This window comes from Equus caballus, chromosome 20 (assembly GCF_041296265.1).
Source record: "Equus caballus isolate H_3958 breed thoroughbred chromosome 20, TB-T2T, whole genome shotgun sequence".
Lineage (NCBI taxonomy): Eukaryota > Metazoa > Chordata > Mammalia > Perissodactyla > Equidae > Equus > Equus caballus.
This window is the reverse complement of record NC_091703.1, coordinates 45,032,004-45,059,188: the sequence shown is the minus strand read 5'-3', so window position 1 is coordinate 45,059,188 and position 27,185 is coordinate 45,032,004. Positions and strand designations below refer to the sequence as shown.

The 27,185-nt window shown below is 44.4% G+C and overlaps 1 protein-coding gene, 2 long non-coding RNA genes and 1 pseudogene across 39 annotated transcripts in view; 1 reads left to right on the top strand and 3 right to left on the bottom strand.

Annotated features, from left to right (window-relative positions):
• Positions 1-927: 927 nt before the first annotated feature.
• LOC111769329 (small ribosomal subunit protein uS3-like) lies at positions 928-1,867 on the bottom strand (annotated as a pseudogene).
• An 8,172-nt stretch (positions 1,868-10,039) lies between these two features.
• On the bottom strand, positions 10,040-10,772 carry LOC138919653 (uncharacterized). The gene is made up of 2 exons (XR_011430039.1): positions 10,628-10,772; positions 10,040-10,161 (listed from the first exon to the last, which is right to left on the bottom strand). It is a non-coding gene; the product is annotated as an uncharacterized lncRNA (long non-coding RNA).
• A 3,546-nt stretch (positions 10,773-14,318) lies between these two features.
• On the bottom strand, positions 14,319-17,627 carry LOC138919652 (uncharacterized). Its single transcript, XR_011430038.1, has 2 exons — positions 17,557-17,627; positions 14,319-15,373 (listed from the first exon to the last, which is right to left on the bottom strand). It is a non-coding gene; the product is annotated as an uncharacterized lncRNA (long non-coding RNA).
• A 1,269-nt stretch (positions 17,628-18,896) lies between these two features.
• Positions 18,897-27,185, top strand: part of TRERF1 (transcriptional regulating factor 1) — a 195,544-nt gene continuing 187,255 nt past the window's right edge. For 12 of the 37 annotated variants that reach the window (XM_070245587.1, XM_005603918.4, XM_005603917.4 and 9 more), the window contains exons 1-2: positions 19,250-19,684; positions 20,110-20,194. The gene's annotated coding sequence lies outside the window, so the exon portion shown is untranslated. Of the gene's footprint in view, positions 19,685-19,741; positions 19,841-20,109; positions 20,195-27,185 lie in introns of those variants that run through there. The other 25 variants (XM_070245582.1, XM_070245579.1, XM_070245574.1 and 22 more) reach the window with 11 other exon arrangements.

Below are 27,185 nucleotides of genomic sequence, written 5' to 3'. Positions count from 1 at the left end.
GACAAGATAAAACAAGGACCAAATTCAGCCTTTTCCCTTAAAGAACCAAAACAGCAGATTAAAATGTATGAAAAAATGGGGACAGAGATTGGGAGGAGCACAGGGAGGGGCTCCACAGAGGAATTACTAAGCGGCACGTGGAAACTTCTGAGGGTGATGGATATATTCATTATCTCGATTGTGGTGATGCTCCCACAGATATATACATCTTGCAAGATTTCTCAGATTGTACACATTAAATATGAACAGTTTATTGTATGTCAATGACATCTCAATAAAACTGCTTTAAAAGTACTGGGGAGGGGGGGCTGGCCCCATGGCCGAGCGGTTAAGTTCGCGCGCTCCGCTGCAGGCGGTCCAGTGTTTCGTTGGTTCGAATCCTGGGCGCGGACATGACACTGCTCATTAAACCACGCTGAGGCAGCGTCCCACATGCCACAACTAGAAGGACCCACAACGAAGAATATACAACTATGTACCAGGGGGCTTTGGGGAGAAAAAGGAAAAAATAAAATCTTTAAAAAAAAATTAAAATAAAAAAAATAAAAGTACTGGGGAGGGGAAAAAAAAAAACAGCCTGGAAGCACATGAACCATTCAAAAAAATATTCCAATGCTATTAATCGAATAATTTCCCTTTTAGCAGATTTTTTAAATTACTGTTAAGCAGAGGTGAACATACAGTGAAAAGTACTTCTGTGTTATTTAACTGAATAATTTCCCCTCCTTTTATCAGATTTGTTATTGCTATTAAGTACAGGTAGATATTTTGTAAAGCTAATGAAGTTAAAGCTTCTGGATCCTCACTTACAGAGTTCTTTCCTAAATCTTGTACCTAATTTTCTATTTGTAATTAGATTTTCTTTTTTTTAAAGAGGCACCAAATTGTATAAAATTTGGGCTCCATGAAACCTGAATATGACTCTACTTTTTTTTTCTTTTTAAAAATTTTATTAAAAGACTTTATAGAGCAACATCCAGACTCCATATCCAGCTGCCCAGGAGACTCTGTTATGCTGTGGGTACCAGCTGGGGCATGGTGGGCAGCTCTAGCTTCCCACCCCTCGGTTCCATGATGGGGGTGGTGGGTAGCATCTTATCTTTGGGTCCACAATGCTCATGTGGTCAGGCAGGGGCTTCTTAGGGCCAATCTTACCACTTGGGGCCCAGGGCAGCATGATCTCCATTTTGATGCCCAACACACCCTGTCTGAGCAGCATATGGCACATGGTAGAGTCGACACAGTGATTAACAGGGTCTCCACTGTGGGTCATCAGGCCATCCACAAACTTCTTGGATTGAACTGTCTGTCTTCAGAGTTTTCCAGACACATGACTTGGCAGCCCTTGGCCCCGTTCTCCGTGATGAGTCTCAGCGCACCATAGCAGGCCTTCCGCACAGCAAGCTCCCCTGGGAGACTGTAACACAGAGACTCTGCAACACAGAGACTCTGCCTGGGCAATGGCACACAGAGCCCTTGTGGCCACCTGTTCAGCATAAAGCTCTACACTGCCCTCAGGGAAGTCAAATTTCTTCTGAACCACAGTGATCAATTCACAGACCCACGGCCCTTCCCACCAAGAAAATTCTATGTCCTGGTGGCCAAGATAATGAGTTCTGTCCTGGTTGGTGTAAGCTGGACCTCACCTCCAGAGTAGCCATCTTTAGCCAGCTCCTGAGTGAGAAACATTCAGTTCACCTTTGAAAATGCCATCAGCAACAAGCTTTCCCTTCTTGGGAATTTGCACCGCCATCTTGCCACCTCGTGCCTCCAAAGGAAAGGCACAACGTTTCTGTTAAATGAGGTGAAAGAGTGTTATGTGAGCAAATGGTTCCCACTGCTATTGCAGACAGGGGAACACAGATACCCGAAGAACTTTAGGACTATGGTTGCCATGCTTCGACTTAGAGCATTATTCTCTCCTTGGATAAGCCTTTATGGACTTGGTAGAAGCAGCCGAGGAGCTGCGAATAATATTGAAGACTTCCTCTCTTTCTCATCAACTGCTCTATCTGGAGGGACCCAAGGGTGAAGGAGAAAAATGGCCCAATGAGTACAATTCATCTTTGGCAGCTTATGAAGGTTTGTTTCCTGCCTCCTTCAACGACAATCCAGAATTGAGCAAGCAATGTAAGAGAGGGGAGCTTTGCCTCAGGTGCTCTCTGTGAGTGAATGTCGGGAAATTTCAGTTCCAATGCCTCCAGAGAAGGAGTCTTGCAATGATCACGGGAATAGGATATTTTGCTACATTTGGGCCACCTTTCACACTGCTCCTGAGTAAAATATCCTTGTTCTTCCTCTCTGCCTACCAGATCCCACCAGTCCCTCAGTACAAGCTCGGTGCCTTCCTCCTGCAATTGCCTTCCCAGATCTATCCAGTCCAGAGTAAAATCTCCCTCCCTGAAACCCAGCACTGAAGATACGTACTGTTCTTGAAGCTATTAGGAGTTTGGACTCCGATGCCTATAACCATGCGATCCTGGGTAAGTGATAACCTTTCTGAGTCTAGAGTTCCCCAACAGTAATTCATTTTCCACACTAATATGTACTAATTTTATCATTTAAATGTGTTCTGATGGCCATAATAATTCCTACTTATGTCATGGAGTTGGTATGAGGCTTAACTAAGACAATAAATGTTAACATATTTTGTGAACTATAAAATGTTGTGCAAATATAAGGTGCCGGCAGAGGCAATATTCTAAATACTTAGTGACTGGTAGGCACTGGCCTTGACCTACCAGAGAGTCTTCAACCACAGAGCAGGAGCTGGGTCCATCCAGTAGTCGCCCTGAGGGGCCAGACATTAACTCTTTAGTTGCTAGACTAAAGGAAAGTTTGGGGTTTCCTGAAAGTGAAGCTGAGGTAATGGGGGCCTAGTGAAAAGTGACTCAGGAGGGTAGGGCCACAGCTATCAAAAATATTTTAATATTTTAACAAGTAATTTTTGTGTGTGTATATGAGGAAGATTGGTCCTGAGCTAACATCTGTTGCCAATCTCCCTCTTTTTGCTTGAGGAAGATTGTCACTGAGCTAACACCTGTGCCAATCTTCCTCTATTTTATGTGGGATGCTGCCACAGCACGGCTTGAGAAGTGGTGCTAGGTCCACGCCTGGGATCCAAATCTCCAAAGCCTGGGTCGCTGAAGCAGGCATGTAAACCTAACCACTATGCCACTGGGCCAGCCCCAATATTTTAACAAGTATTTTAACCTGCATATCAGTCCAATATATTATTGCTTTGAAAAGAGCAATACTCTTATTCATTTGCTAAAAAGCAATAGAGTTCAACATGAACCTTTATGTACATATGCAGTGTACGTTTTTTCAAAAAGTATGCCCAATCCTCTTTTATATTCCACTGGTTTGTAATGATATCACAAAAGTCAATTAAATCTGAAAAGTCTACTAACAAATCCCAGTTTTTGAGCCTTCCTGTTTTTACTCTTAGAAATGTCCAGGATACAATCCAAAATTAATCAGCATACAAAGAACCAGGAAAATCTTAACCTACAAGAGAAACGACAGTCAACAGACACCAACCCTGAGAAGACACAAATGTTGTAACTAGGAGACAAAGACTTTTAAACAGCTATTAGAACCATGCTCAAAGAAGTAAAGATGAGTATTCTTGAAACAAATGGAAAGACTGAAAGTCTCAGTAAAGAGATAGAAGATATAAAGAAGAACCAAATGGAAATTATAAAAATGAAAAATAGAATAAAATTAAAAATTCACTAGATGAACTCAGAAGCAGAATGGAGATGACAGAGGAAAGAGTCTATGAACTTGAAGATAGATCCATAGAAATGATTCAATCTTAACAATAGGGATAAAAAAAGAAAAAAATGAACAGAGCCTCAGGGATCTATGAAAGCATATCTAAAGGTCTAAGACTCATACAATCACATATTCAAATAATCCAAAAGAAATCAGGAAAGGGGAGAAAGAGGAAGGAAAACCAGAAAACAAATAGTAAAATGGTAAAAATAAGTCCAAATATACCAAAAATTGCATGAAAGGCAAACAGTCTAAACACATCAATTAAAAGATAGGGATTGTCAGAATTGTTTTTTTAAAAAAAGACCCCAAAATATGCTGTCTACAAGAGACTAAGTTTAGATATAATATCATAAGTAATTTATAAACAAAAGAATGTAAAAAGATAGACCATGCAAACACCAAGTAAAAGAAAGCTGGAATGGCTGTATTAATAGTAGGCAAAGTAGACTTTAAAGCAAGAAAAGTCAACAGGAATAAAGAGAAACAGTAATGATAAGTGAGTCAATTAATCAAGAAGACATAATAATCCTAAATGTATATGCGCCAAATCACTGACATTCAAGATAAGTGAAGCCAAACCTTACAGATAAATACACAATTATAGTTGGAGATATGAATATTCCTCTCTCATTAATAAATGAAACAACTAGACAGAAAAAGCAAGGATATAGAAGAGCTGAACAACACTATCGAATAACTGGATCTAATAGACATTTGTAAAGTATTCCACCCAATAACAGCAGAGTACATCTTCTTTTCAAATATGTATAGAACCTGCACCAAGACAGACCACACGCTGGGCAAACGTCAACAAATTTGAAAGAACTGAAATCATATAAAGTATGTTCTCTGACTATAGTGGAATTGAATCAGAAATCAGTAACAGAAAGATAACTGGTAAATCTTCATATCCTTGGAAATTAAACAACACATATCTAAATAATCTATGGGTGAAAGAGAAAGTCCCAAAGGATATTAGAAAATATATATTTTTTTTCTTAAAGATTGGCACCTGAGCTAACAACTGTTGCCAATCTTTTTTTTTTCTTTCTGCTTTTTCTCCCCAAATCCCCCAAGTACATAGCTGCATATTTTAGTTGTGGGTCCTTCTAGTTGTGGCACGTGGGATGTGCCTCAACGTGGCCTGATGAGTGGTGCTATGTCCGCGCCCAGGATCCGAACCAGTGAAATCCTGGGCCGCCGGAGAGGAGCGCGCGAACTTAACCACTCGGCCACAGGGCCGGGCCCTAGAAAATAGTTTTGACTGAACAAAAATGAAACACAACACAAAAACTGTGGGATGAGCAGTTCTTAAGGGGGAATTTATAGCATTACAAATTAGCTTATATTATAAAAGAAGCAAGTCCTCAAATCAACAGACTAAGCTTCCATATTAAGAAACTAAGAAGAGCAAAATAAACCCCATACAAGCAGAAGGAAGAAATAATAAAGAGCAGAAATCAATGACATTGAAAACAGAAAAACAATAGAGAAAATCAATGAAATCAAAAGCTAGTTCTCTGAGGGCCAGCCCGGTGGCATAGGGATTGGGTTTGAGCACTCTGCTTTGGCAGCCTGGGGTTCATGGGTTTGGATCTCAGGCACAGACCTACACAGAGCTCACCAAGTCATGCTGTGGCAGCATCCCACGTACGAAATAGAGGAAGACTGTTAGCTCAGGGACAACCTTCCTCAAGCAAAAATCAAAAGACTGGGACCAGGCCCGTGGCCGAGAGGTTTAGTTTGCGTGCTCTACTTCAGCGGCCCAGGGTTTCACCAGTTCGGATCCTGGGCATGGACATGGCACCACTCATCAAGCCATGCTGAGGCAGTGTCCCACATAGCATAACCAGAAGGACCTACAACTAGAATATACAACTATGTACTCGGGAGCTTTGGGGAGAAGAAGAAAAAGATTGACAACAGACGTTAGCTCAGGTGGCAATCTTTAAAAAAAAAAAGCGGGAGACTGGCAGCAGATGTTAGCTCAGAGTCAATCTTCCTCACAAAAGAAAAATAAGCAAGCTAGTTCTTTGAAAAGATCAACAAAATCAATAAACTCTAGCCATACTTTTTTCACAAGTATAAAAAGAGAAAAGACACAAATTACTAATATCAGCAACAGATGAGGGGTTATCATTATAGACCTTGCAGATATTAAAAGCATATACTCAGAACAACTCTATGCACATAAATTCAATAATTTAGATGAAATAGACCAATTCCTCAAAAGCCACAAACTTCCAAAACCGACCCAAGAGGAAATACGTAGCATTTATATTAAAGAGATTGAATCCATAGGTAAAAACCTTAAAAAAAAAAACCCAAAATACTCCAGGCCCAGAGATGATTTCATTGGTAAATTCTATCAAACTTTTAAAGAACAATATCACCAATTCTACACAATCTCTTCCAGAAAATATAAGAGAACACTTCCCAACTTATTTTATTAGGCTAGAAGTACTCTGACACCAAAACTACACAAAGAGAAGAAAATTACAGACCAATATCAGTCATGAACAGTACACAAAAATCCTCAATAAAAAAGAGTAATACTGCATGACCAAGTGGAGTTTATCCTAGAAATGCAAGGCTAGTTCCAAATTAAAAAAATCAATCTATGCAATCCACCATACTAAAAAACTAAAGAGGAAAAATGACCAGAACATATCAAATGATGCAGAAAAAGCATTTGAAAACATCCAGTATCCATTCATGATAAAAAAAAAAAAAACCCTCTGAGCAATCTAGAAATAGAAGGGAATTTCCTTAATTTAATAAAAGGCCTCCATAAGATACTGACAGCTAATATCATGCTTAATGGTGAAAGACTGAATGCTTTCCCCTAAGACTGAGAACAAAGCAAGGATGTCCCCTCTCATCACTCCTGTTCAATATAGCACTGGAAGTGCCAGTCAATGGAGTAAGGCAGAGAAAGAAAGCAAAAGGCATACAGATCAGAAACAAAGAAGATTGTGCCTATTTTCAGGTGATATGATTTTCTATATAGAAAGTCCCAAGGAATCTACAAAAAAGTCCTAAATTAATAAATGATTTTAGCACAACCACAGGATATAAGGTCAACTCACAAAAAATGCGTCCTGTTTCTATATACTTACAATAAACAATTTGGAAACCAAAATTAAAAAAAAAACAGTATCATTTACAATTTTCAAAAGAGAAATACTTAGGTATAAATCTAGGAAAACTTGTGCAGGATCTGTATGCTGATAAGTACAAACACTGAGGAAAGAAATCAAAGGACGTAAATAAATAGACATCCTGTGTTCAGGGGTTGGAAGATTCAATTTAGCTGAACATGTCAGTTTTCTCCAAATAAATCTACTGATTTAATGCAACTCCAATAGGATTTATGCAGATATACACAAGTTGATTCTAAAATTTATTTGGAAAGGCAAAGGGACTAGAATAGCCAAAAAAGGATAAAGTGGAAGGAATCAGTCTACTCCATTTCAAGTCTTATTATAAAGTGACAGTCATCAAGACAGGGTGGTATTGGTGGAGGGAGAGAGGCACAGATCGATGGATCAGAACAAAATGTCCAGCAATTGACTCACAAAATCTGGATTGTGGAGAAAGACACACAGGCAATTCAATGGAAAAAGGGTAGTCTTTGCAACATATGGTGTTGGGACAACAGAACATATACAAAAGTATCCCATGGGGCCAGCCCTGTGGCCGAGTGGTTAAGTTTGCACGCTCTGTTCTGGCGGCCCAGGGTTTCACTGGTTCAGATCCTGCGAGCGGACATGGCACCGCTCATCAGGCCACGCTGAGGTGGCGTCCCACATGCCACAACTAGAAGGACCCACAACTAAAATACACAACTAGGTACTGGGGGGACTTGGAGAGAAAAAGCAGGGGAAAAAAAAAAGAAGATTGACAACAGTTGTTAGTTCAGGTGCCAATCTTTAAAAAAAAAAAGTATCCCATAAAAAAACTAAAAACAAAAAACCCCGACCTCAATCTATCACTTTAAATAGAAATTAACTAAAAAATGGATCAAAGATGTACAAGTTAAATTTAAAACTATAAAACTTTTAGAAGAAAATATAGTAGAAAAGTCCATGACTTGGGATTAGCGAAAGTTTCCTTAGACTTGACACCAAAAGCACATCCATAAAAGAAAAAACGAAAAATTTTTGCTTTGTGGAAGACACTAGAAGAATGAAGAGCTATAGACTGAGGGAAAATATTTCAATCCACATATCCAAAAAAGGACTTGTATCTAGAAAAATTCTCAAAACTCAATTGTAGGAAAACAAACAACCCAATAAAAAATGAGAAAAACATCTTGTTATAGTTTAATTCTTACAGTCCTTAAAACAAAAGTACCTAACATGATAGGAAAACAATGACCAATGCCTTTTGTTTGTTTGTTTCCAATGCCTTTTAAAAATATACTGCTTCCTGGATAATTTACATTATTGTAAATGGGAACAAAAGTAATTGGGCCTTAAAATTTAATTCTCTTTAATATTATGGGGAAAGTATAAGCTAAGCATTTTATTGACTTCAGTATAATTGAGGTGATCAGCTCTTCCAGCAAGCTCTCCTTGACCCTTAAGTCTGACTTCAGTTTTCCTCCACTCTGCTTTGCCAGGTTCCTGTGTGTATCTTTATCACAGCACATTCCTTATCTCACAGTATTAACCTGTCTCTCTTAAGGGTAGCTTTCACTTTATTCCTAAACCCTAGCATAGTAACTGTCACATAGTACCCATTCAGTGTGTTTGTTGAACAATTAAAGACCTGTAACAATAAATAAAAATCACTGATAAAATAATTAAATGACAACAAAAACCAATAAATCTGATGCTTTTAGAATGGTGCCTAACACACTAAGTACTCAATAAATGTTAGTTCATTCATTCAACAAATAGTGAGATATCTACTATGTGTGAGGCACTGTCATAGGTGATAGGACACTGTAAATTACAAGCATTTTAGGTTATAGCTGGTAGGGCAATGAATAGCACGGATCAAAATCCTTGCCCTCGTGGAAATTACATTTTAATAGGGGAAACAGATGGTAAAATCAATAGGTGAAATAATGTAGTTTGTTAGATGGTTAAAAAAAATTGAAAAGGTGAGGAGCAAAAGACATAATTGTCTGGACACTTCACCAAACTGGATATATAGGTGGAAAATAAGCACATAAAACGATGCTCAATGTCATTAGCCATTAGGAAAATGCAAATCAAAAACACAAGGAGATACCACTCCGTACCTATCAGAATGGAGGAAAACAATAACAACAAAAGCCTGACAGTACCTCCTGATGGCGAGTTTGTGGATCAACTGGAACTCTCCTTCATTACTGATGGAATGTAAAGCGGCACTCAGGAAAGCAACGTGCATGCTTCTTATAAAGTTAAACACATACTTACCATATGACCCAGTGACCCCCCCCCCAAGTATTTACCTTAGAGAAAGGGATCTTATGTTCACCTAAAAACTGCACGTGAATGTTTCTATCGGCTTTATTCGTAATCATTGCCAAACACTGAAGACAACTCAAATGTCCTTCAATGGGTGAACAGATAAACTGGGTACATTCGCACTATTTAGCATTAAAATACTATTTAGCAATACTCTTGCTAGCATAATATGAATACTATTTAGCAAGAAAAAGGAATAAACTATTACTACATGCGGCAACATGAATGTGTCTCAAAGGCATTATGTGGAGTGAAAGAAGCCAGTTTCAAAAGATTATATACTGTATGATTACATTTATATGACGTTCGGGAAAAAGGCAAAGTAAAAGAGTGATGGAGAACAGACCAGTGGTTGCCAGGGGTTAGGGAATGGGGGAAAGTGGGACTCTAACGGGACAGCACAGGGATTTTGGGGTGGGTAACAGAACTGTCTGCATCCGAGTGTGATGATGTTTACACATAGAACTAGACACACACACACACGTCAATTTTACTATATGTTAATTAAATAAAAAGAAAGAAAAGAAAACCTGCACCTGGGAGGGGCTCTGAATCCATCTGGAAGACACAGTTTGGCAAAACTCTGTGTTTCCCACTCAATTCCAAAGGAGAAAACAAATATTCTTAAGTCAAATAAATAAACAATAACAGCAAGAAAAAATAAACCAAAACACACCTTCTATATGCAGGCTCAGTCACACAATGTCAGAGTTGATCTACCAAGTAAATATTTTCCTACACAACTGTACAATCATGCTTCAAATTATTAGAGCAACAGGCTGAATTGAAAAAAATGAGGTAGGGGTGCTTTCTGACATGAAATTGTTACCATCCAGAGGTTTACTGTGTGGTTTTTCTTCATTGACTTCGTTCCATTTTCTATTTCAGGCTGGATCTATCCGTAAGCACTCTGAGGCTATTTTTGTAAAAAAAAAAAAAGCATGTATGTAAGAGTTTACCGTGGGTTACAAGTGATCTGTATTTTCTTTTTGCATCTTAGTGTTTTAAAAGAATTTCTCTAATGATCATGTATCATTTTTACAAACTAATAACTTAAATAAATTATAAAGACTGAAGTCAATTGCTAACGAGAATAACTTCCACATAGAAAGTTTTTTGGACTGTGTTTTATTTTGTAGGCAAGAATGGGCTGAATTACTCTAGGTATGAGATCAAATGATTGTAAATGAGTTTCTAAAAGGATTTCAAACAGTGGGTTCCCTTAAAAAGATCAAGTGTAAACAATTTGGCAGTTCCTCAAAAAGTTAAACAGAATTACCACATGACCCAGCAATTCCACTCCTACGTGTATACACTGAAGAACTGAAAACAGGTATTCAAACAAGTGCATGCACTCTCATGTTCATAGCAGCAGTACTCACAACAGCCAAAAGGTGGAAGCAACCCAAATGTCCACCAACTGATGAACGGAAAATGTCATACATCCATACAATGGAATATTATCCAGCCATAAAAAGGAATGAGGTCCTGACACATGCTACAGCATGGATGAACCTTGAAAACATGCTAAGAGAAAGAAGCCAGACAGAAAAGGTTACATATTGTATGACTCCACTTATATGAAATATCCAAAATAGGTAAATCTGAAGACAGAAGGCAGATCGGCGGTTGCCAGGGGCTAGGGGGAGGCAAGAGTGGAAAGTGACTGGTTAACGGGTATGGGGTTTCCCTTTGGGGTGATAAACCTGTTTTGGAACTAGATAGACGTGATGGTTATATGACATCGTGGATGTATTAAATGCCACGGAATTATGCACTTTAAAAAGATTAATTTTGTGTTCTGTGACTTTCACCTCAGTTTTTAAAAATGATGAAGTGTGTCCCTGCAATCTTCTTCACATTTGTAGCAAAATCTTTGTTTTTCAAGGAAAGTATAAAGGATAAGTTTAGTTTAGCTCATATGTGGATAGTTAGGAACTCTGAGTGGAACGCAAATTAATCAGCGATATGTACTTTTTTGAAAGAGATCTGAATAGTCTACAAATGTGCAGAGGAACTGGGTAGTCAGAATGGTTACAAATCAGCACAATGAACTCTTTGTAGGAGCTTTTCAATGCTCTTCATGTGTAAAAGGTATCTACAAATATTTAATTATGCCAAATTCCTCTGTCGGAATATATTCTATTCGGCTGCTATTGCTGGTGGCCCCTGCAATTCTTGGGCTGTTGTGCCTGTCAAAGGCATTTTTTGTTGTGACGTTGGCCTAAGGGTGAGCGGAGAAGTAAGGGTGAAGGAGGGTGGGGTGTTGTCTGCAAAATTTGATTTTGGTGCCTGGAATGTTTCTAAAAATCTTGAAATCTCAGGTTTCTCTCTTTGCTAATGATGACTCTTTCAAATGCCCAAGGCTCTTTTCTTGAGAAGTCTTAGATCGTCTTGTTTTTCCTTTGAAAGTATGTAAAGACCTGCACACGATGCATGCCAAATGACCATCTTTCAAAGATCATCACCAAGTCCCTTCCTAAAATTCACTGTGATATTTCCATCTTGTTTACTCTTACACGATCTTGAAAATTTCAGGTGAAAGTCCTCAGCTGGATATCCTCTGCCCTTTCCAGACTTACCTTTTACTAACTGTACCCTGTGCCCTGGCAGGCTGACCTCCATTGATTTCATCAACGGGCTCCCAGACCCTCTGGCTTCCTGTCGTGTCCAACCAACAGGAGGCACATACAGATCAGAGAGCAGGGGCAGAGAGAAGTGGGGGTATTTATCCACCTGCCGCCCTCTCTACAGGCTGTGGGTGGGCTGTGGCTGTGTTCTTCTACACAAGGCCACGGCATCTGTCCTGTGACCCTCCTACAGCTACAGCCACAGCCACAACTTCAGCGACAGCTCTCTCTCTGTTCCAGATATTTCTTTCTTGCCTTTCTGCCTTAGGGCTGGTAAAGGCTCCACAGTGTTTTCAGTCCTTTGGTACTGTGCTGTCCCTTGCTGGGCTTGCTTAACCCTGCACTCATGACTGGCTACATAATTTGTGGGGCCCAGTGCCAAATGAAAATGCAGGACCCTTTGTTCAAAAATTACTAAGAATTTAAAGACGGCCACCACAGCGCACTAAACTCAGTGGGGGACCCTTCAAAGTTCAGGGTTCTGTGCGACCATAGAGGTTGCACATCCATGAAGCCTGCCCTCCCCGCTCATCACTGTAAATAGTACTTATCTTAAATGCTCCTCAGTTACCTGTTGAGTGTGCCACCTGTTCCCTGACAGGTTTCTTTCTAATACAAGGTCTCATAGGTTCTCTCTCCCACTTAAAAAAAAGTGTGGCTTCATTAGGGGTTCTGGAAAAGTAGCCCTTTTCTGTACTTACATTTAAACACTGTGCAGTTGAAAGCTTTTAAATAGATTTGCATCCGCAGTGGGAAATTCACTTAATGTCTCTCTTCCTCGCCCTCACAGCTAATAAGGCCACTCATTTGGGAACCACCACGGGCCACCACAGCCCTTGAGCACCACCCGTCATGTACTAAGACCACAGCCGAAATGTGTGACTCGCAAGCAGGCCTTCTGGGCAGGTGCAGGAATTTTTAGCAGTTATTTCAAACGGTTAGTCCCTTTTTGTTTTTTGTACTGGATACAGACTCTACTAAATATCCTAGCTTTTCTTCTTTTTTGGAAGTATGACTTAAACTGAGAACCTTCTCATAACCTAGAACCCATTTTCTCTCTCTGGCTGGAAACTCGCCTGCGATAGCAATCTCTTAGTATTACTAAACAAACACCAGTTAGGCCTCCTGTCTTGAGTAAGGCCCTCTCTCTCAACACCATCCTTAACAGACGTGGGGGTTGAGGTGACAATCAACAAGTTATGCTGTCTTACTGGTTTTCATGTGGGAGTCCCATAAGCCCTTCTGAGCCATGATTTTTTGCTATCATTGCTTCGGTTGTTATAGGTTCAAGGAAGGCAAAGAAATAAGGGTTTGAGAAACACCCTACGACAACATTGTTTGATTGCGTTAACTTCCCATGGTCTCGTTTGCCCTTGACCACTGAGCCTTCTTCAACAACTGCATTTGTTACATCCACCACTCATTTCTAAAGCACACACTCTACTTGTTCTGTCTCATGGTCCCTTGATTTGGGCGGGTTGTCTCTCAGACTCTTCCCCCTGCAGCCGTGGATATAGCAGGAAGCAGAGGTCTTTTCTTTCCATGCTCCTCTCCTCCCATTTCTTAACGCCTCCAGTTTTTTCAGTTTTCAAGAAGCTCTCCTGAAGAGCCACCTCTAATATAAAGGGAAGTATTATATAGAAGGGTTCAATTCTTTGAAGAGTTACCAAATATATTGTCTCATCTTTCTGAAATGCAAATTTTCTCTCAAAGAGGACCAACTTTCATTTCAAAATGAGGTCATCCGGAAAAAGAATTCTCGCTGTTTGAATCCAGAGCACAGAAAAATTACTCCTAGAACAATACCCAAATGCTCACTGGGCCTACAAGATTTCATTTGGATATGAACTGGCTCCACGTCCATTTCCATTCAGCTACGTTCTGTTCGTGAGATAGGCAAACAACCAGTGACCCCAGAAACGATCCTTCTCATGAAAGCCACTATTAGACTTCCAGTCTAATTCCTTAGATTTCCAGTCTCTGGAAGGGGCCAGAGAGGTCTAACACCCTAACGACAAATGAGAAAGTGCAGAGCCATAGTTCTGGACTGGGTGACAGAATTGCTAAGCACATACATGAGCATTTCGCCCAGTGCATCTTCCTAATTCATGCAGCTTTGAAGTGGGTCTGCAGAGACACACATTTTCAGGGGGAATCGGCCCCCAATTTTAATTTGTCTCTGTCCCCCAGTCCTCCTGCCATTTACCTCCCTGTACATTGTCCTCTGTGTGGCTGAATGGGTCCTTAACAATTACCTGTCCACCTTGCTCTCTGAAGTGTTCATGTCTTCCTGGGCCCTTCCTGGCTTACCTGCCAGACACAGGTGTTGCCCTGGATGTCTCACAGTAACAAAATTGCCATTTTTGCATACTTACTATACGCCAGTACTGTATTTCAATAGTTAAAAAAAATTCATAATTATTGATAATTCATTGTAATTGAATAAGCCTGATAATTTTAAACTTTAATGCTTTAAAATATAATTATTTTACTTCTAAATTTATTTCAGACTTATTTGAAACATTTCAAACATTTAACAGAAGTAGGGAGAATAGTATAATGGACAGCTTCAACAAATATCCCTGCTTCACTAAGGTTGTTTTACTTATCTCCTGGTTTTTTGGGGTGGAGGGGCTGGAGTATTTGAAAATAAATCCTAGACATGCTTTCACTCAAAATTCTTCATTATGCATCTCTAATAGACAAGAACTTAAGAAAAAAAAACCCATAACCACAATGCCATCATCACATCTAACAAAACAAAATTAATAATTTCTTAACATTTATATCAAGTCCACATTTTCTTTCCTTGTCTCAGCAATGTCTTTTTAACAATTGGTTTATTCAGACCAGAGCCACACAAGATCTAAATATCGCATCTGGTTTAGTGGGCATTTTATTTATTTATTTATTTTTGAGGAAGATTAGCCCTGAGCTAACATCTGCTGCCAATACTCCTCTTTTTTTTTTTTTGCTAAGGAAGACCAGCCCTGAGCTAACATCTGTGCCCATCTTCCTCTACTTTATATGTGGGATGCCTACCACAGCATGGCTTGCCAAGTGGTGCCATGTCTGCACCCAGGATCCGAACCAAAGAACCCCAGGCCACCGAAGCGGAACGTGCACACAACTGCTGCGCCACTGGGCTGGCCCCTACTGGGCATTTTAAAAGCTATTATTTACATGCATTTGACCTGCAGATTAAACCAATGAAGAATGTGTGGTCCTAGTTCACAGGTGGGTGAACAGGGGCTCAGAGAGTTTAAGAAACCTCCTTGAGGTCTCATTGCTGCTGGGGTCCAGACCCGGAATTTGAGTCAAGGTCCGCCTAAGTCCAAAGACTCCATTCTACTTCTCCATCAGGTCACCAGAATTTTTCCTGTGTTGCAGGGAGGCAAGAAGGCTAGTGGTTAAGAGAGAGGGTTTGGGCTCAGGTTGGCCTGGATGCAAATTGGAGCAAGTTATGTCATCTCTCTCATCCTCCACTTTTGTCTGCATCTGTAAAATAAGGATAATGATGATGGTTTGGGGCTGAATAGGATAGTGCATGTCTAGTCCTTGGCACAGTGCTTGGTCCATAGAAAGCACTCAATAAACCTTAGTGATTATTATCAGCGTGGAGGAGGAGAAATGACCACAAAGGATTTGTTTGCTGTTGACAGTAGCTCAGGAAACAGTGGTCCATCATCGTTAACACAATCTGTTTAGGATTGAGGCCGAAGCAGTGGGGAGGGTGGGGGTCGGGTTAGGAGTAAGGTGGTGCTTCTGCCTGGGTTGGAGAAGGGGGCCCTGGACATAAAGATTTAAACAGGCATCCAAGGGGTCCTCCCCAGGCCTCAGCTGGAAAACCAGTGGGTGGCAGACAGGCTTGGGGGGAGACTTCTCATTGTTTATTTGAATTTGGAACCACGCGGATGCATTAAACTTATTCCAAAATAATAAATTGCATTAAAAAACCTGTTTTGCGATGTGGGGTCCATGCTGAGAACGAGAAGACTGGGCTCTAAGGATAATAATAATCCCTTTGTATTTTTTTTCCAGTCCTGGGAGGGCTTCGGTCAGGCAAGGCGGGTTGCACACCAGGATTGGGACTATTTCAGCTGGACTCTGATTTCACAGATCCAAGGGAACATTTTAACCTCAGCTATCCTCCCTCTGACACTCGTTCTAAGAGACCAGAACCAGCCCTCACAGATCTGGGATTCTTCACCCTGGGGATTGTCTTTAAGCATATGCATTGTTGAGGGTGGAATCTATTGGCTAAATAAGGTCTTCCTATGTATCAGTGCTTTCCCAGTTTTTTATGCCATCTTGATAATTTTTGACACTTAAATCACTTAAGACTCTGGGGCTCTGATTTTCCAGAGTCCTTGGGAAAGGAGAAGGCACATAACCCCACTCACGAATAATCAAGAACTTGCCTAGACACTGTCCCAAGGACTTTACATATGCTAACTCATTTAAACCTCACAATAACACTACACTCCAGATACCCTGATTCAGACTTTACAGGCAAAGAAACTGAACCAAATGAGCTTAAGAAATTTGCCCAAGGTCAGAACCTGCAGACTAACCATTAGGCAACACTACCTCTCTCTTGGCAGAGTGCCAAGCGTGTGTGTGTGTGGGGGGGCTCTGAATGTGACACAAGCATCCTTGGCTGTGTAGCAGCCATACCTCGGGTCCCAAACCCCAAATCTTTCCTTTTCTGCAGCTTCTGGTTGAGGAGCAGGAAAGACCTGGGTGTGAATTTCCGCATTGACCTGGGCAATTTACTTTCTCCCTCTCAACCTCAGGTTCCTTATCTGCCCCAGGGAGGAGCTATGAAAGACCTCTCCTGGCACTACCTGTGTGGGTGTGCGCTGGGGTGGGAGGTGGAGAGGCTGAGGTTTCTGGGCGGTGGGCTGCTTTTCTCAGGTCTCTTGAGGAAACAGGGTTTTTGAGGTGCTGGCCCAGCCAACTCCATCCCAGGGGGTCAGGGCTCGAGTTGGCTATTCCTTCTCTGCCTGGAAAAGGGCCGCCACCGTGGCCAGCTCTGGCCGGCCACAGCCCGGCTGCCCAGAGGTCTAGGGTGGGTCTTTTTCCCCTGAGGGAGTTAGAGATGAGATGGTATCTCTAGGAAGGCTTCTTGGTGGTAGTGACAGTCGAGTCCTGAAGGCCTAGCAGGAGTTAGTAAGAAGAAGTGGAGGGGGGAGGATTAGCCCCCCCACGCCCCCGCTCCAGAACAAAGAAGCACCACCCGGCTTACAGCATAGGAGCAGCTGTGAGAGTGGAGAGGTCTGTAGAGGAGAACACGCGGGGGCTTCAGAGCTTGGCTTTATTCTAAGAGCAATTGGGAGGGGTTGTAAGGAGTGCAGTGAGGAGTTTTAGAAAGACTCCTCTAGCCGCTTGGGAAGAATGGGTCCGAGCTGGGCAGCAGCCTATCACGGAAGGCAGTCGGGTTGGAAGATGACCAGGGACTGAGGAAAGGGGGGGAGGACGGACCGAGCATCTGAGCCTTTCTCAGCCCCCGCGACACTGTGCGCTGTCCCTCGACTTTCTTTGCTTATGTGGAAGGCCTTGTAAAGGGCTCGGCACCGGCCAAACGCTCATTGAGCGAAATAGCTCAGAGTCCCCTCCTCTTTCGGGGGCTTTCTGGTCCAGGTGCCCCAGAATTGGGAGGGTTATGCGGGAGAACTTACCGCTGCTGAAGATGGAGAACCGTTACCCCTCAAAATACACAAAAACCTCGGCCGCTTTGGCAGCAGCCTCCTCCGCCCATGACCTCATGCCTTAAGCTCCCATATAGCCTTCCTCCGCCCTGTCCACACCCAGCGCCCGAGTGGGGGTGGGGTAGGGGACAGTGGCGGAGGTCTGGATAGCGAGAGCACCTTATTTATCCCCCGCGAGATTTGGAGGAAGGGGCGCAACCATTTCCCTGCACTGAAAAAAAGCATGGTTTAACTTTCCCTTGAGCAAAAAATACTCGCTGTCTTTTGCCTCGAAGCCGACTGGAGGTGGTCTATTTAGCCGAACCATCTTTGGTTCACGTTTCCTCGGACCAGGAAAGAAGCCAGGGCTCCCGGGCTGGACAGACGGGCGGCCGCGCCTTCGCAGGACCTGGGGCTGTCCTGCTCTCGCCCCCCTGGCGCCGCCGAGGTTTGAACCTTTGGCTCGCCTTTCAGCCCGCGCCCTGCCCCCTGCTCGCAGCTGCTCTCGGTTTGGGTGCAGCGGTTTCCCCCGCAGAGGAGGAGGAGGAGACAGCGCGAGGAGCGACTCCCGGCTCGGGTTTCCGCACCAATGCCGAGCAGCCCCGGGCGGCCCCCGGCGGCCGTCCCTCCTCCCCGGCACCACGTTCCACAGTCATGGCGCGCGAGGAGGGGCGAGCGAGCGCGCGCCGCGGCGGCACCCGCACCCGCGCCCCCTCCCCTCCCCTCCGCCGCCCGGCCCCGGCCCCTCTCCTAGGCAACCTCCCTCCCCGGCCTGCAGCGCCGCGGAGCTGGAGACCCCTCCCCAGAGAGCTGCATTTCCAGCGCCGTATGCAGTACCCCCTCCCCGCCCCCATCGGGGCGGAGGGATGGAGCGGCGCGCTTCGCGAACCTCCAGCTCCTTCCCCGGAGCCTCAGCCCCTCTTCCAGCCCCACCGAGGCCGGGGTGCAGTGAGGGGTAGGGGCAGACCGTCTCCCCACAGTCCATCTAAGCCTTTGGCATCTTTGCAATCCCTTAAAAAAAAAAAAAACAACCCAAACCCCAGTCGTTAGATTGCAAAGCGCCTTACAATAACCGGGACGGCTACGCAGGAAGCAATCCTGCACTGGTGCGGGTCTAAGGCGGCAGCTTCCCGGCCACGCCGCTTCTCCCGGGTCTCGATTTTCCGGCCCCGCCGGAGAATCTGCCACACCCCAGGGCTGACAGGTCCCGCGCGGGGCTGCCGCTGGGTCCGCGCCCCCCGGCCCATCCTTGTCCAGAGTCTCGCCAGCCTACAAAAGGTGCAACCTCACGCACATGCAGAAAACACAAATAAGGTCGGCAGCGCATCGCGGGGAAGACTGCGAACAATGCGCCGGGCTGCCTGCACCGCCAGAGCGCGGCGCCCGGGGTAACACGGGGCGCGGGCGGGGGCCGCGGCGGAGGACCGGCCGGCCGCGGCGCTGGACACCTTACTTCCTGCTTCCCCGCCAGACCCAGCTCTGCGGAGGGATATCTCTCCCCTCCTCTGTCCCTCTCTCTCCCTTCCCCCGCCCTCCCCCTCTTTTTGCTTCTGCTCCCCCCCACCACCCCGCCTTTCTCCTTTTGCAAGAAAATAATTTGACAGTCGATTTGCTGACAGGGGAGGAATTTGCATCCTGGATTAAAAAAAAAAAAGGCCGAGAGGAGCTTGGGAACGGTTGCTAGGGGTGGGTAATGGGTGAAAAAAGGGGGGCGCCGGGGAGCGGATAAGGAGGGCTAAGGGAGGGGGCGAGGGTGGGGAGCAATGCAAAAGGTAAGGCCAGGTTACCGCGGCTCGGCCCCGAGTGGGCTGCGGCCGGGGGAGGGGCGAGAGATACATATGTATTTCTGTCTCCCTAGCACACCCCCTTCCCTCTAAGCGATGGCTGAGAGGCGGTGCATGCAGATGGGGAGTAAGTTTCCTGAAGGGGAGGGTGGATGCACGCGCGCGGCCCCGCGCTGCAAATTTCCACCGGGGAGGGAGAGTGGCTGGATGCGGAGAGTTTGGAGTTGCTTGCGGCGGAGGGCAGGAAGGGGAGCAGGGCCGGGAAAGGGGGCTGGCGGGCGCTATATCTGGGAGTAAGTTTCCAGGATCAGGAGAGCCTGCACGCTTGCTCGCTAGTAAGTTTCTGGCCGGGGAGGGCGTGAGGGGAGGAGGAGAGGGAGGGGTGCATGTATATAGAAGGGGGGGAGGGGGGAGCAGATTTCCTGCGGGGAGGTTGAATGCATATGGAGAGTAGATTTCCTGGAGGGAGGGTGGAGGCGTAGACGGACCGAGTAAGTTTCTTGCTAGGGTGGTGGCGGAGGCGGTGGGTTGGTGCTTTGGAAACCCGGAGCTTCCTACCCGGCGTAGGGGAGCACGCTGTTGGGTGGAGGGGGCGGGGGGGCAAAGGGCCAGGTTCCCTGCTGGGGAGAGGGGCTAGCATCTGGGGAGTATGTTTCCTGGCGGAGCGATATTTGTTTACAGGCTGAGGGCAGTACTGTAAGTGAGTAGCGCTTCGAGAAGGCGGCTCTGACATAAATTAATATTGAAATTACTCCATCAGCTCTGCTCGCCCCCCATCTCACCCCCCAAGCGGAGACTGGTCTTCTTGTCGGATTGCCCATGCACTTGTTGCAGAAACAGCCAAGGTAGGCAAGAAGCTTATTAAGTTTCATTTTTAAAAAATTAGTTGGGGGATGCTCCGTGAGAAGACGGGGGAGGGGGAGGGAAAAAGTGGGGGAACAGAGAAGGAAAAGTCTCCCCCCACTTCTTGACTTTCAGTATGTTAGCAGGGCCTTCTCTCTGCTTCCCTTCCTTCTTCCCTCTCTGGGCTGCACAGCATCCCAGCAAAGGGGGAGGGGTGAGGTGGGCGCTATAATTGGCAGCGCCGGCTTGAAGGGTGGTGGTGGTGGGGCTTGCAATTGAAGGTTGTGATGTTATAAAGCCCTCATTCTTCCAGCCAAGAAACCGCAGGACCCCAGGGATGTGCCTTGTGGGGTTTTTGACATGATGCATATGTGTGTATATATGCGCCTGTGGGCTCTTTGGGGGTTGGGTAGTCCCCAGAAGTTAAAGTGGCCACCCAGATGGGAGAAATGTGTAAGGGGGTAAACCTGCCCCTTCATTCCCCAACTTCAGTTTGTGAGACTGGGGGGTTGCTGCTGGTGGTCTGAAGAAAGAGATATTTAAAAACAACACAAAACCACCCATTCACTGGCGGAGGCCTAGAACACCTGGCCAGCGCTGGGCTGGAGCATGTGCGCCTGCCATCCTTAGGTTAAAAGAAAATGATTTCTGGTTCCTCCGTGTGTCGTCGACTGGCCTGTTAGAGCCAGCTTCGTGGAAACTTCCCCATACTAGAGGCAGCTTTGGCAGGTGAACGTGTTGTAGCGGGTTGCAAACAGCATGGCCTGGGCTGTCTTGTGAAGTGCATGGAAGTGATGCTTAGGAATGACAGATCCGGGGATGGCTGAAGAGTCCCTTAAAAAATGTCTCCTGAAAGCCGGCTGGGTGCACTTTTGAGCAGGCCGTGGAGCAGAGCTTTAAGAAAGGAGTTTTAGTTGTCCCGGTTGGTACCCGCCTTCTGCATCATTTACTGTTTCAAGTCTGCATCATTTACTGTTTCAAGAAAGCACATGGAAAATGTGGTTTCGATGCCCCCTGGAAGGAGAAGAAGCATAAGTACTCAGTACTTAACTAGTTAACCAGCAGTCTTTGCTTCTCCTCGCCTCTTTCCCTGGTCCTCAGCCTACTGCTGGTTTCTGCAGATGAGTTGTAGGTCTTGGCTGTCAGGTATCTTGATTATGCTGGGAGCTTTAACTTTGCCAGGATAATTTTAGCATCAGGGATTCAAACCTAGACATGTTTAGTAGGGTCAGGGAGTAAACACTAGGTGTGTGGTTAACTAAAGTTGGTTAAGCTTTCTGCAATTCCGTAGACAGGCTCAATTCTAGCAGGGGAGAAAGAGGGTTTTAAAAAAAAAGATCTCACTACATGTGACTGATGGACAGTGCTTGTTTTCTTTCCTTCCTGTCATCAGATTTCCAGATTGAGAATTTGATATTTGGCAGCTTGAGAGTTGTTAGTTGGGAATTAAGTCTTATTGCCACTTATCAAATGTTCCTAAGTAGGCATTCGTTAAAAAATTAGCTATTTTTCTCCTGCTGAAAATCTGGGTCTGGTGGGTGTATATGCTGGGAGGGTAAACAAAATCTTTATGTGTGTTTATCCCAGGATAGTAGAATTATTTACAGGGCTACCCTTGAAGCCAGGAGGAGTCATTCAGGTTTTCTTCTTTTATTTATGAGATTTATTTTATTGTCTTGCTTTGGCCATTAATCAAGTCACAGTAGCTTTTTTTTCCCTCCTCTGCTGAGAATGTTCTTGTGGTAATAAAGGTTTGAAGGCCCATGAATCATAATTCATTCTTTTTAAAATATTGTGGTGATTGTCAGGATTTGATTGATAGGAATTGATACTGGGAGTGACACACCTCTTTGAGCCCCGCCCTTTTAGACATGTCCATTTTCGCCAAAGGATTGTTTAGAAGCCAGCTTGATATCTCAAAAAAGTGCATTTCCCTTCTGCTTTATGGACATTAGAAGATTAATTTTGCAGGTTCTGTAGTAAACATGGGTCTTTTCACAGCTTGGTAAACAGGCTTCCACATAGCAGGCATGTGTTAATATCACATAGCATTTATGTGAGCTTACTGTGAAAACGGTTGTTGTATGAACTGTGTGGAAAATACTCAGTTTAGCCTCCTTTAACCGGCTTGGGCCTGTGGTTTTGTTAAAGTAGGAGTTTTAATTGTAAAAGAGAGACTGTTGTGTTTTTTGCTGCTTATATAATAAAATGTGTGGTCACAAAAACAAAGCTTATTTATAATGTTTTCTCTTCCATTGATGTGTGGGTTGGACATAATATCAAAAGCATCAGTTTTTTTGAAAGGATAAGGATTATCCAGGAAGTTGATTAATCAAAGTGTTAAAATTGTCTTGTGTTCAGTAGTTGGCTCAGTTTACAGCATTTGTAAAGTGAGAAAGAACTTTTAAGGTAGTTTGATTCTCAAGGCAGGGGGGAAAGTCACTGAAAAGAAAAGTGGAAAGAGTACCAGTTTCTAGCCATTTTGAGGCTTTTAAGTTTGAGTAGTTAAGTTTTTCTCTTAAAAACGCATGGTTTGATCCATGAGTTCTGTCTGTCTCTGAAATTCTGTGACTCGGTCTTGTGGAGAGAGGTCTCGAGAGAGGTCTCAAGAGATCTCGACAGTCTCTTCCTGGGCCAACGGCCAAATTGCTTCATGGACTTGGGCGAGTTGATTAACTTCTGTTTTTGTCTTCTCATGGAGAGGGTGGATTTGTACCTTGACATTCCAAAAATGACTCTTGAGTGGCTCAGTAATCCTGACCATCCAATGCAAGGAAATACTTATGAAAGTCTGCCACCATCTTGGAAAAAAAAAAAAATGCGGGACTGATTCTCAGTTATATGTGCTCATAGAGACTGAGGCATATAATTCCAGCCTCCAAAAAGAATTTCAGTTCATCTTGGAAGTTTCCCCTCCAGCCAGCTGGTTCACCTGTCTGATTATGCTTGGTCAAATCTAAGGTTAATTGAGCTGTTGTTCCCAGGCAGCCGGAGGAGGTCATCTTGGGGAGGAGTGGGATTCGAGAAAGCCCTGCGTGGCTTTACCCACTTTCTGTGGAGGATTCGCATGTGGGTAATTGGGATTTGGTGGTATATTTGTGATAGGGTTCATAATAATGCTGTTGTATTACTCTCACTTCCGGGCTGTCGTCTGTTTCACCATGGGCATTTTTTGGGGAAAAGCTCTTGATGTTTTTATGGACCTTGAACATTGACACGAAGAGTAGGGATCCAGACAGGTGGCTCCAACCCCAGGCAGTACAAATGGGTGCTGATTGTCCTGCTCTAGGGCACTTGAATTCAGCTCTTTTATTTCTGACCTCATAAAACTGTGTGATTAGGGAGGATTAGAATCAGCTGGGATCTTGTGGATTAATAATATTTCTGAATTTACACGATGGAGGGGAACCAATGAAATAAAGGGGAAACTAAAACCTAGTGGATTGCTTTTGAAAGGAGAGAGAGATAAGAGCAGTTGGATTCCAGTTATCGGCGTGCATTTCGACAAGGGTACTGTGGCATTTTAAGGAATTATATAGACATGGTAACATGATTTTGATCCTGTGGTTCTCTTAATGAGTCTTTTCTCCTGGGTTAAAGAAAATACGCAACAAAAATCCCTGTGACATTTTCTAAGAATTTTTAAGTTCTCAGGGCAGCTGCTTGTAGGGTCTTGTGCTTAATTTGGGTTTGTTGAGACAACGGGTGATTTTTGCTTTTTCCTCATGGAAGACAACAAACTGGGGATGGGTGGGATATACTGAGCTGTTGGGCTCTTGTTTCAGCAACTGTAGCATATTTTTTTGATAGAGAGGAAGGGGACAAAGAACCTGTGTGCCTGAATGGCCGGGATAACTCTGGGCTCATAGAAGGTAACAGTTCTCTTCATACTGTACCTGGATCTGGTTTATTCATTCGTATATTCGGCAGTTACTTATTGAGCACCTACTGTTTGCTAGGCACTGTGTTAAGGCTCTGGGAATATGTTGATCATTAAAAGAGATATAATCATCTCCGTCTACCCCCTCCCCCCACCCCCGTAGCCTGCAGTCCAGAGAAGAGGCAGATGTGCAAAGAAATAAATATTGCAAAATGTCGTAAATGCTCTGATGAAACCGTGGGGAGTAGTGACCTAGACTTACTTAGAGAAAGTAGCCCAGAAAAGCGTCTCTGGGGATTGGGGATGGGGGAAACAGAGAGCACCAGGCAGAGGGGAGCCTCTGCGGAAGGACTGTGGCTTTGAGGAGAACTAAAAAGAGGTACAGTTGGACGCAGGGGAGGGGGCAAGGGCAGCATGAGGTGATCCTACAGGGCTCTGGGGCCTTCACAAGGTTTGAGTTTCGTCTGAAGTGTAGTGGGAAGCCAATGAAGGTTTGCAGTAGGAAGTGACGCTCCCTAACTCATGTTTAAAGGGGATTGCATTGGTGGAGAGGGGCACGAGTGGAATTGGGGAGCATAGTAAAGAGGCAGTTGGAGCAGGCCGGGGAGGGGGTCACAGGAGGTAAATGGAGGGGAGCAGGTGGGTGTGAGATGCGCATTAGAGGTAGAATGGGCAGGACTTGCTGATGGATTGGATTGGGTGGGGGGTGGGGAGGAGGAATCTAGGATTTCTGGCGTGAGTAGTTAGGTGGATGGGTGGTGCTATTTGCTGAGATGGTCAAGAAGGAGGGGAGCAGAATCAAGCTCTTTTAGTTTGGGCACCGCTGAGTTTGAGATACCTGTTAGACTCAGGGTGGAGACGTAAGCAGGCATTCTGGTGTAGCATCCAGCACCAGGGGAGTGGCCAGGCAAGAGAGAAAAAATGTGGGACCCATCAGCCGTGGGATGGTATTTAAATCCAGGAGACTGGATGAGATGCCTCAAGGAGCCTGTAGAGAGAGAAGAACAGGCAGTGTGTATGTGTTGGGGCGTGTGTATGTTAAATGTTTCATGAGGTTGATAAGGCCAGAAAAGTCACCGTTGGATTTGACAAAATGGAAGCCACTGGCGACGTTGCAAAGAAGAGTTTCAGTGGGGCAATGGATTGGGTAGGAGCAAGATTGGAGGAGGTTGGGAGGAGACTCGGAGGTGAGGAACTGGTAATATCATGTGTAGACAACTTTTTGGCAACATTTGACCATGAAAAGGGGTAGAGAAACAGAGTGGGAGCTGGAAGGACATGTGCGTGAGGGGAACGGTCTTCTGAGGGGTGGGGGTGGTACACGTGTGTGCTGATGGGGAAGACCAGCGGAGAGGGAATCAGTGATCAGGCCCAACGGATTGGTCAGCTGAGCAAAAGCCCTTGAGGAGGTCTGCGGGGAAGATCTGGCCTTGGCTGGGGCGGGGATACTTCCTCCATCACCAGTTAAGGTACAGGTGAGGGATCTGTGGCTGGGTGCTCTGTCTCTTCAGGCTGAGGCCACACTGTCCTCGGGAAGGGTTTTGGGCACAGGACTTGCCACCAACTAAAGACTGCAAGGGTTAAGACTGCATCAGAAAATTGTACTGCGTTTTTCTGAACATTTGACTGCATTAGAGAGCGGTACAGAGGAAAGAATGGATTCTTTTGCTTGGGGAGGAGAGTCTTCAGTTGAAGTAATTTGGGTCTCGCATTAGATTTATTTGAAAACTATGATTGGAAAAAGACGTGTGATTTGCAGCCCTGTTCAAAACTTGGTGGGCACTGCGTTCTATGTTTTGAGCAAGAAGCTACAAACAAACAAACAAAAAGGCAAAAGGCTGCCTCTCCTTTAGGCTACCTTTCACAAAAATATGCCATGGACTGCCAGCCTTGGTGGCTCCCAACCATGGAGTCTGTAGGGGTGGTCAGTGGGTGAGGAGACAGTAGAAGCCCTGGGTTGGGGTGCAGCTGTGTTGAATGGCCCTGGACCAGTCAGCCTCTGAGTCTGTCTTGGCATCTGTAAAAAGAGGATCATACCATCTGTTGCCTCTCCTCTTAGAGTTGTGAGGACGGGATCAGATAATGGACGGAAGGTGCTATGTGACTGTGAGAGGCATCGTGCACAGGCAGCAGCCAGGTGAATGGATCTTCAGCCTGATCTCCTTTTCAGATATAAAACCTGACAACCGATGAAACACTTCCCTTAATTTCCCAAAGCTTCTACTATAAAAACTCCATTCACCCTGTCCACTCCCACTCTTCTCCCTCCTTGTCGCCACTTTCTATTTGGGGTTTTCAAGTCCTCTGTGATCCCTTTAGTGAAACTGCTCTTAATATCGAAACTGCTCTTACTGTCGGGACGCTGGTGTCAGAAATGCCGCCTGTGAAATGCCAATCAATACAGGTTCAAACTCTGACTCCATATATAGAATCTGAGATCTGCCCACCCCAAAGGGCCAGACGAACTTGGTTTGTGAAGCTGGTGCAGGGCAACCTTGAACCTACCCAAGAAACCCGACTGTGGTTGATGGTGATAGCAGTGTTCATTTGCATTCAGCGTTTGTTTTGCAAATGAGGACTATTCTATAAAGCTGAGTCTACCAAAAACCAGTCCTTAGCCCTTAGTCTTACCATGTATGCTGGCAAGTCATTTCCACTTAAAAAAAAAATCTGGTGCTTTTCACTAGTTGGATCCCTGGCCTCTGCCTAAGAGGGTGAGGCTTTATTTATTTATTTGCAAATTCGTTTTTATGATGAAAAAACTTTAAACATACACAAAAGTAGACAGACTAGTATTAAGAACAGCCTTGTACCCGTCGGGTATCTTTAGCAGTTAGAAGATTTTGCACACGTGTGGAAAATGGGACTTGGACTTCTTGTATTTGTATAATAAATATGTGTTGTCAGTTTTGAGAGATCTGTGGAACTGGTATGGATTTGGTTTCATAGAGAGGGGAAACTAATCAACGAAGAATCAGAGAGAGGAAATGGAGACCATCATTGAAATAACCAGAGTTTACTTGGCATTTTATAGGTCTGAAGCCTCTTTTGTGTGTCTTAGTTATCTGTGTCTTGTCACAGCCTTAGGAGGTAGATGTTATTTTCAGCGTACA